This window comes from Peromyscus maniculatus, chromosome 12 (genome assembly GCF_049852395.1).
Source record: "Peromyscus maniculatus bairdii isolate BWxNUB_F1_BW_parent chromosome 12, HU_Pman_BW_mat_3.1, whole genome shotgun sequence".
NCBI classification, from domain to species: domain Eukaryota; kingdom Metazoa; phylum Chordata; class Mammalia; order Rodentia; family Cricetidae; genus Peromyscus; species Peromyscus maniculatus.
In genome coordinates this window covers 57,896,989-57,908,071 of record NC_134863.1, presented here as the reverse complement: position 1 = coordinate 57,908,071, position 11,083 = coordinate 57,896,989, and positions in this window count along the sequence as shown.

Here is an 11,083-nt window from a genome sequence, read left to right as displayed (position 1 = left end):
AGCAACCCAATGTAATAAAGATCAAATGACTCTATTTCTCAAACATTGAATAGGCGTTTGACCTTGAACTAGTTTCCAACCTTTTTAAGCTTCATTTTTCAAGTCCATAATTAGGCTTTGTAGAATTGTTTTGAAGAGGCAATAAGGTGCTGGGGTCTGGATCTTCTTATGGTAGCTATTCACTTTATTAGCAAAAACCATATATTTATTAAATTATAGTAATTCTGTATTCTAAGAGTCTACAGTCATCATTAGTTATCTGTGAAGGTGTGATACACCCCGTCACTTGAGACCTAATTAATATACAAAGCATTTCAGTAAGCATGAGAGAAGGGTTGTACTGAAAGTTATTGCAAACAATTCCTATTTTTTCTATATAGAGAGTTTTCTATTATACAACTGAACAAAGACTTGTAATAACAAAAATATTTGAACCAGTTAGATATTTCTTCAGTTTTATGTCTACCATACTGTATAAATACAGGAGAAAGTATTTCTTTGAAGTTGGTCCATGTAATATGTCAAAATCCACCAATCTATTAAAGCATTGTGTTTCACATGGAGTTTATACAATAGGAATAAATTACACTCTTACATTTATGTTACAGTATATTTGTTTAAGTAAAGACATGTTGCAATTGTTTATGTTGTGTAATATTTGTTTAACTCTGTAAAGATGTGTTGCATTTGTTTAATTATGTAAGATGTGTTACTGTTTTACCTTGCCTGTCTAGTATCCCTGACTGGTCTAATAAAAACCTGAACAGCCAATAGCAAGGGAGGAGGTATAATCAAAACTTCTTGGCAGGCAGAGTAAATAGGAGGAGGAATTTAGACTGAGGAAGAAAGAAAAGGAGATTACAGGGAGAGGCCAGAGGATGGAAAGACAGACACAGAGGAAGCAAGAAGAGTAGATCATAAAGAATGAAGGTAAAAATCCCTGAGGCAAAATGTAGATGAATAGAAACAGACTAAATTAATTTAGAAGATCTTTCATAATTAATAATAAGTCTCCTTGTCTTTATTTGGCAGCCAGTTGGAGGTCCAAAGAAAATTTCAACTCCGAATGTATTTTTGCTTTTGTTGTCTAAAGCAAGTTTGTCATATTAATTGGACAATTATGGTTTATTGTGGCAGATTTTATATTATACTTATCATTATGGTTGATTCTAACTACTTTCCTTATGAGACCCTAAGTAATTCTAATATGCCAAATCTTGTCATGTTTAAGAAGAAAATTAATTTAACTTTGACATGGTATCTGTCACTCAGAATCCTAATTTAATATGCTAACTTTTATAACTAAAATAAAGGGCTTAGTGTTTAATATTTATGATATACTACAATGCATATAAAATATTCTTCTCAAAATTAAACATTTTAAAATAATTATTTAGAAAATGTGCTTGAATGCTCAAGTATACTGATTTACACTGGAATAGTACACTTCTTCAAATATTTGTAAAAATAAGGAAATACCCACTTATAGATTGATATGTCAAATATTTTTAGAAAATGTAAAAATACAAAACATCTATGATATTGAAATTCTTGGAACTTTTTGGTAAATTTTCATAGAATTTCCATGAATTATATATATACAAGGGATGAAGGAAAACATTGTGTATATAAAATATTTGCTCAAATCATGAAATATGGTAGTGGTTTAAACAAAATCCAATATCTTATGCACTGCAAACATTCTGAGAGTTTTGTAATCTGTATTTTGGCTCTGTAATTTGAGATGGGATGTGTGTATGTATATCATACGAAACAATACTCTGCATCCTGGGAGCTAAATACCTTGCTATAAGCAGTATGTTTGCTACTTAAAGTTTGCTACTACAGATTACACACCAATTCCTAAACCCTCCAATAACAGTGGGTTTCTTTTCTCCATAAATGCAAATTAAAAAGAATATGACATTTACTATGGTGGCATCCAAAAGCACTTTCCGTAGTCATTGACAAAAGTAATGACCACAAAGTATCACAGAAATAGAAGACAGTGTTCCCAAAACCTAATATAATGGGGAAAATATCACAGGGGACTCAGACAAAAAATAAAGTTATTAGAGGATTTTGAAAATGGTATCTTTTGCCTGTTAACATATTTTCACCACCTCATACATGATTATTGTTTTTACATCATTTTCACTCTTCAGTCTCATTGCTCCAATTCCTCTTGTGTCACTTCATTCTCTCTCAAATCCATGACCTCTTCTACTTGAATAATTATTCACACACACACACACACACACACATTGCTTCCATTTAGTGTTGCTCATACAAAAACAAGCAATTTTATCACTTAAACAGCAGCTATTATTTTAACAGTTAAAAATAGAATTTTTTCAAACTAGCATACCTCAGAGATGTCATTCTATGAGAATTCTGTTTAATGTGAAGTCTTAAATATGTTAGTAGGTGGAATTACAAATTAAGATATCAAAGTTCTTATAAGAAATTTCAAAGATAGCATTCACGTTGTCGTCACTTTCTAGATCTCTGAAGCAAACATAAAATCAAATAGTACCACAGAAAAATGCTATAGACAAGGACTGCGGCCTAGAGTTCAAGATGACAGTTTTTGCAATGTAAGATATTCTCATACTCAGAAATCATTAGCTATCAATTCAAACTATTTCTCACTGCTGTGCTGCAAATGATCAAAATATATTACTCAAATGAATCGTTATGAGGGGTGTGTCAGTATTATAATAAGTTCAGAGATATTTTGCACAAATACTAATTTGATAGACATGTAACCTACCATGCAAATAAAAAAATTGAAGAAAATAATTATACTAAATCAAAATGTATTTTGAAGACAAATAGGAGACAACTGTTAGCAGTTGTCCAATTGTGAGATTCCAAACAAGTTTTTACTCTGATTAAAGAAGCATAACTTCATGTAGATATCACATATTGCCAATAGATTATAATGCATGAAAGGAAATTTCAGATGAACTGAAGGAACCAAATGTTACTTTGAATTTTTTTTCACCTCCAAAAATAATTAATTTCTTGCCAGACTTGATTTCACTTGGTCAAGATTTAAAATTGTGGTTGTCTGTTATTACAAATATGTAGACCATATGCTAATGGATATTTTATTGGTATGTTCTCCATGTAAACTATATGCATATAGTCATTTTTATAAATACACATTTAATATAGCAAGTGTCTTATGGGTTTTGTCATCTTATCTGTTTTCTGTGACAATAAAGGAAGACCACAGGTTGGGAGCACTGGGAAGGAAAGGAAGAAATTTTCTGTTTGTTTGAAGGTAAGGAAATCAGAGGAAAGGGTTCCACATCTGGAGCTCCTTCATCTATGTTCCCTTGAGGGAAGACTAAAAGACAGAGGGCAGGGAATCATGACCAAGCAGGGAGGGGGAAACAAGAGGATGACAAGTGTGCACAGGTATTGTAGGGTATTTCAACACTCTGTGTGATAATGCCTCTGTTTTATGTCACCTGCCTATGGCACCTCCTATTTGGTTTAATACAGAGCAAAATGGCCAATAGCTAGTCAGGAGAGGGTAGGTGGGACTTCAGAGGAGAGAGTGGAACTGGGTGGATAGAATATGAAATGGAGATTCAGCAGAGAGATGCAGGTGGAACTCAGACATACCTTATGAGGAGAGATAACAAGCCAAGTGGCAGAACATAGATTAATATAAATGGGTTAATTTAAGTTTAAAAAAAAATGAAATCTAGTTGGTAACAAGCCTAAGGTCAGGCCAAGCTTTTGTACTTAATAATAAGTTCCAATGTTGTTATACAGGAGCTTGTGGTACAAACGGAAGACCCATTACATTTGTTGTTCAGCATTGGGTTCAGGTATCCAAGCGTAGGGCCTGTGAGCAGCTGGCACACTACTCTGCAGGAGACTAGGTAGACATGCCTGCCTAAATTCAGCCCATTAAATTCCCAGAGAGGGGTCTGGTAAATGTGGCTCTGGCTGATGCTCACTGACATGAGTCTCAGCTCTCATGGTCCTAAAGGGTGACAGAACCAGCCAAAAGCATCATATGCTAAAGAGAGCTGCAAAGGAGCCTACAGATGCACACAATAAGGTCTTTGCAACCGTTTCTCAGAACCAGGTATGTAGAAAGCCAGGTTCAGAATGAGAAAACCACTGAACAGGTACAATATGCTTGAAAGTATGGTTAGGTGCTGAAGAAAGAAAAAAAATAGGTAAAGACAGTACTAAAAATAATAAATAAATAAGTAGTTTGAAAATAGTAAAATCTTTTAAAAAGAATCAAGTAAGATAAAAATAACAAGCCATGTAAGAGTGAGAAATACCATAACATAGGGCATCTGGATCCTATATAGTGTTTTATTAACTTTACATTTTTTAAATGCTGATGAAATAAATAGCTACTAAGAGACACTGGATTGTGAAAAAAACTGCTGAATTAAACAAGCTTATATATTTTAAGAACGTCTTAATTTCAGAATAGAAGTAAGAAAATGTGTTATGTTGAAAGGTTATACCTTTGTTTCCAGAGAAAATGAAAAGCTATGGATTCTTTCTAAATTAATAAAAATCATGTTTGACTGGGAAAATCTTGGCTGAAAATCTTGGCTATAGACATGAAGGAAGACACCAAGAAAAACCACAAGATAGATGATGTATATGCTGATCCATCTACATATGAACAGCTCTGAGACTAAATGATTCATGATAAATCTTAGCTACAGAGTCCTCATGACTCATTATGACATGTCATCATTTCATAGGGCATGGATGGAGATTTATATTACAGTTTGGTTATGCAATCCAAATGAAATTATGAAGTTGACAATTGCCTTTTATATACTCAAACATAAAATGGAAAATCATCTTTAGCTGATTTTTGCACACCACACATTTCATATTTGTGTTAATGCATATAAGTATATTACCTTTAAAAGTTTGTATGCTTTCAGAACAAAAAGAACAGACACCAATGAAGACAAGACAAGTAGCTTAGGTGAATCAGACTCTCAGAAGCCTCTGTTACAATTTCCACAAAAATCTGTATCCAGGAAAACTTCAAAATGGCTAGCTGAGATGGTCCAGCCTCACTGACTACTATAGCTAGAATTTCTGTTAAGCCCTGCAATTTCCCATCACACAGAGACTGGACAACAAATGATATAGATAGCTCTCCCAGGACTTGATCATTCTCCCAATTACTCAGGGTCCCCTAAAGATGTCATCTTCAACACAATGCCCACATTCCCAAGAGGTAGGGTGGGTGTTTTTGTTTTTGTTTTTGTTTTTTTTTTTTTTTTTTTTTTTTTTTTTTTTTTTTTTTTTTGGGCATGTGGTGTGCTATGGAAGTTTATCATTTTTTAGAGGGGTTAGTTGCAAATTGTTATTGGTCATGTTCAGGAAGGAAGCTAAACAAAGGAGGCTAGATTATGGAATTTTTTTCTTTTTCTTTTCTCTATTTTTCTTTCTCTCCTATCTATTGAGGGAAAAAAAGGAAGGGTATACGATTGACAGCATAAAATGGTAGATTATTGAATCCACTTTTAAGCTAAAGAGCAACTACTAGTCTCAAATATTTTACACTGGTATGGATTTTTGTATATTGACACAAATTTAGGGTTGTTTTGTGACAACATACTACAAGGTATTGTACCTATGCAGCTCATTTAAAACTGTAATACAAAGTTCTAGTCCTTGAAAGCTACAATTACAAACTGTTTTGGGTAAATAAGAAATGCATGTTCAGGAGTTACTCACTGATTGCAATGAAACATGTAGTCATATTAGGTATGTTTTCAAAGTTACACAGAGGTATATTTTAGAAAGGTGGTTTTCAAATATTTCAGAGATCTACAGAATACAACATTTAAGATGTTTTAATAACATAAGGGTTTTCATGACAGTGAAATACATCTGGTTCTGACAGCACCAGTCTACTTCAGAGAAAAAGATATGGGCATCAAAGAAACTCCATAAGGATTGTGCTTTAAATGTGACAAAGCTAGCAACTTGGATAGAAACTTCCCTTTCCTTGACTGCTGACAACATGCTGTCCAGAATGGACAATCAGAACACAGTTGAATTTTCCCAAGACAATGCAGGCTAATCATTCAAAATTCTTGCTTCACAGAAAAGTCTGTCAGATATTCTAAGCCCATAGGTCAAAGAGAGATGCTCCAATGTTACAGAGGCATCTTGGGTGGCTCTCCATGAGTCAGCTTTCTCTGTCCTTTCTATAGTTTTAAAAGTTGCTTACTCTGCACTTCCTGTTTACTCAGGGAATATTTTTTCCTTCTCTTGTATCTACTAGGGTTGAAGTCTAGAAAGTTACACTTTTAAAATTTCCTTGTTATCAAATTCAGAAAAGAACCTCATGAAAGAGATGTAAAGTTTATAAAGGTTGAGAGACATAAGAGATAAAGTTGTTTATCTAAGAAAATGTTTGAAGATATAAAAAAGATGTTTTTAGGTTGGTAATATAAGTTATGATAGAAAATGACTGAAGTACAAAACTTTGGATTCACCAGGATAGAATATATAATAGAATACTTTCTCTAAAATTGGCAAGTACAAATGGGATGGATGTTGTGAATGTAATGGATACCTGATAATTGATCTTAGTGTGTATAATTTTACTCTGTTAGAGTTCAAAACTTTTATTTTTATTTAGACAAAAAGAGGGAACATGGTATGAGCTCACTCACAGGAGGATACTAGATGTAAAACAAAGATGACTAGACTGCTACTCACAACTCCAGGAGGCTACCTAGAAAACAGGACCCAAAAAAAGACACAGGGATCGCCCAATGACAGAGAAATGGATGAGATCTACATGAACAACCTGGATGTGAGTGGGGGTAATGAAGGTCAAGGTTCAAGGGAAAGAGAGCTTAGGGGAGTGGGAGATCCCAGCTGGACCAAGAACAGAGAGGGAGATCAAGGAATAAAAGACCATGATAAATGATGACCACATGGGAATAGGAAGAAGCAAAGTACTAGAGAGGTTCACAGAAATCCACAAAGATACCCCCACAATAGACTGCTGGCAATGGTTGAGAGACAGCCTGAACTAACCTACTCTGGTGATAGGATGGCCAAACACCCTAATAGTCATGCTAGAAATCTCATCTGATAACTGAGGGAAGCAGATGCAAAGATCCATGGCCAGGCCCCAGGTGGAGTTCCAGGAGTCCAGTTGGCAAGAAAAAGGAGGCATTGTATGAGTGAGAATTGTTGAGACCAAGAATGAAAAGAGCACGGGGACAAAGAGCCAAACGAATGGAAACACATGAACTATGAACCAGAAGCTGAGGAGCCCCCAACTGGATCAGGTCCTCTCGAGAAGTGAGACAGTTGATTAGCTTGAATTGTTTGGGAGGCACCCAGGCAGTGGGACCAGAACCTGTCCTTAGTGCATGAGCTGGCTGTTTGGAACCTGGGGCCTATGCAGGGACACTTTGCTCAGGCTGGGAAGAGGAGACTGGACCTGCCTGGACTGAATCCACCAGGTTGAACTCAATCCCCAGGGGAGTCTTTGCCCTGGAAGAGATAGGAATATGGGGTGTAACAAAACAAGATTGAACTATCAACACTCTCTCACAGATTGTGAAGGACTTCATTTTCTCATGCAACCCTGAGGATGTATAAGTGGTAAAAGGTTTCTGGGTAAAATAAAAGACATTTTGTCCAGTAACAAAGCTAGTTGTGGAGTTACCCATGATCCAGTAAATAACCCTTCACATATTTTTAAGTAAGAAATTGTAACTAAATTCATTGTGTGACTTAGGGGGAAAAAACATTATAATGAGGAAGAGGAGAGTATCAATGACAATGTATAAGTAAATACAAGACAGGGTAATGAGAGTAAATATAGTGAAATGATAAGATATACATTTAAGTAATTGTCAAAATTAAAATAATAATGAAATTCAACTGTACTTCATGTACATTATTGAGCACTCTAGATTTTTTCCACATGAATATTAGTATTGTCTAATTAACAATTGAATCAATGAAGAATGCAAATGTAATTTTCTATTTAAGCTAATAGTTATTAAATATAAATTTGTACTCTTTTTCTCCTGATCATTTATATAACCTACTAAATATTGTATAAGTTTTAAATGAGATAACAATTCATAGATTTATAGGCAATAATCACAGTCTTGTAGGTTATTCTTTACTTAGATTCACTTTTTATTATATATGCTCATACATAACCATTCACATTTATAGTGTACATCGGTATATGTGGGTATATAGAAACTAGTGCAGTGTCTTCAGAAGTCAGAATAGGTTGCTTGGATCTGGGGTTAGTGGCAGTTGGGAGATGCCTAATCCAAGTGCTGGAAATTGATCTTAAGTCCTCTAGAAGAGCAACAAACATTCTTATCCATTGAGCCATGTCTCTAGACCTGAATACTAGTCTAAATTCTCTAGTTACTATGGAGTTTCTCACAATCTGATTGTTTCTTAGAAGCATGTACATTAGCAAAAATATTTCTAATACTCTGCTGAGAACATTATACATTTAACACATGTTTTGCAGATGCATTGTTCTTGCATGCTAATCAGGTGACTCCCAAGGATAACATCTTTGCCTATTTAATGATGAGATGATTTTACTGCTATCAGGACACAGATTCAAATCACATTAAATAATAGGAAACTGCAACCCGCTGTCAAGTAGAGATAAATTATCACAATGGCTGAATTGAAATACATATGAAAAAACAAAAAATATGAGTTCATATTAGAGTTTATAAAATATTATCCCTTAAGGTAAAATATTTCAAGTGACAGTAAGCAACAAAACTGTAAGAATGGGAGCAATAGTCATGAATTATGAATTATTGCTAAAATAAAGTGTTATTTATCATTGTTTTAAAAAATTTTTCTCTCCAAGTATGTGAGATGAAAAAGATAAAATTACTCTAAAGAATTAACTACAAACATTCATGACTTATTTAACAACAAACATTGTACCTAATTTAATGTTAATAAATGTAAAAGGCAAGTATTATAATTCCACGTAAACAGATTAGTGTAAAATTTAAAATACTTAGAAACTTTCAACATTTCTGTGAGTATATAACACAAGAGAAATTCAGCATCAGTATCTATCTTCTTTTTTTATATGACTATATGGGAATTATAATTTATGTGAAGAACATAGAAATGTTACATGTTTAGAGGCTACCTCCATATAAGTATCCTCAGATTGAAAATTTTGGACTGATAACTCTCAGCCTACATATCTCCATCCTTCTTAATGTTAAATAAGTACTACTTCCATTGTGACAGATTCACCTTTTCCATCCAGTTGAATCATGCTGGCTTCTGAACAGAATATAGTCAAAGTTTTAGAAGGGTTCTGTATGTGTGAGGTCATGATTCCAATTGCTGTTTCTAGCCAAAAGATGGAATTTCATAGAATTTCTCCCTGTCTTCTGGCTCTAACATCCTTCCCAATTCCTCTTCTGCAACGTGCCTTGAGCTTTGTGTGTGTGTGTGGGGGGGGGAGAATTGAAATGCCTTATTTAGCAAGAACACTGAACTATCAATTATTCTAAGCATGCTTGCAGTCACGAATCTCTCAACTATCTACCTTTCTTTGGAAAAAGAGGTTGTTTTCATTACAGCCAAGAGTACATTAGCATTTGTCCATGAAAATGAATATAAATATTTAAAAGACATTTTGATACTGTATAGATTTAGCTAGATTACAGAAGTAAGCTCCAATTTAGGGTCTGTGAGTCCAAACACGAGCTGTCGGGGGAAAAAAAGCCCAGCTCAGTTACAGCTTGATTTCTGTATTTCATGCAATGAAACCTATGGTGTCTCCTGAAATAGAGTCCTATCAATAGATATGGCGGATGACTGAGAGAATTGGCAAGAGGCCCTTATTGCTCTGGGAGCCTCTGGTGCCTCTTCAACCAATTAATAAGAAATATACCACACATAGAATGGGGGTTTTTATGAATGACCTACTAGAAGCAGCTTTTACAAGCCATGCAGGTTTTCAACTTATACTTTTTAATATGTAAATTAGATTTTTTTTAAATACAGTTATAAGATGGTAGTTTTCTATATGGCCTTTAAATGCCCATATCAATGAGCCTATCAATTGGGAAGCATGACTCCATCAAGCTCTCAGGGGACCCAGTTCTCCAAGGTTTTCAGAAAGGGAGAGAAACTTTGCCTTTATTGGAGTATTGACTGACATTACAAGGTTCTAGTGGATAGTTTTGCTCCAATGGATATTTCAGACCCAACAGTCGCACGTAAGTCCCTAGTTAAAGTGAATGAGTTACAAAGCCAAACCAAAGTCATGGATATGGAAAAGTGTTTAGTTTGGGAAGTGGAATAGGGATAAGATGGAGATAAGACAGGATGTGGAAGTATAAACAAAATGCACTGTATGTATGTATGAAATTATCAAAGAACTTAATATTTCAAACTTTTACAAAATTATCTTTATAACATGTGTCTTAAAAACCATGGTACCTTCTGTGTTCATTCTGTAACAACGCTCTGAGAATAACTTCAGTGAATCTGGCATGCATAAAATAGGGGACAACCGTTAAAGACACTGAAGGCTTCTCAAACAACAAACTGTAAGACCAGCTTGTACCAAGTAGGAAAGCATCTGAGACCCTCTAATCTACACTTAATAGTCAGGTGCCTGGACCTATAGCTAATCCCAAGAGAGGCCAAAGAGATATCTGGTTATATTTCAAACAATAGATTTGTCAGAAACTATCAATGGTGCTGTGTCAAAGTACTGGAGATTGTTAAATAATAAATTGTTTATGTAAGAAGTGTTCCAATTCATAATGAACACTTAAAACACTATAATGTATAGCAGTGAATCATCAAAAAGTTCCCAAGTATTATGAAGAATAAACTGGTAATGCAATGGATGTATTTCATTTCTACATCCAATGAAAGAGAATAGTGACATCATCAGCAAACAAAGTTTCATTTCTAGGTACACATCTAAACTGAATTTTGATGATATAGTACACCTTTTTGGGTCCATGTGAATGAATCTTGCCAATGGAATAGAGGCACAAAAGGTGCAATGTTTGTGTAT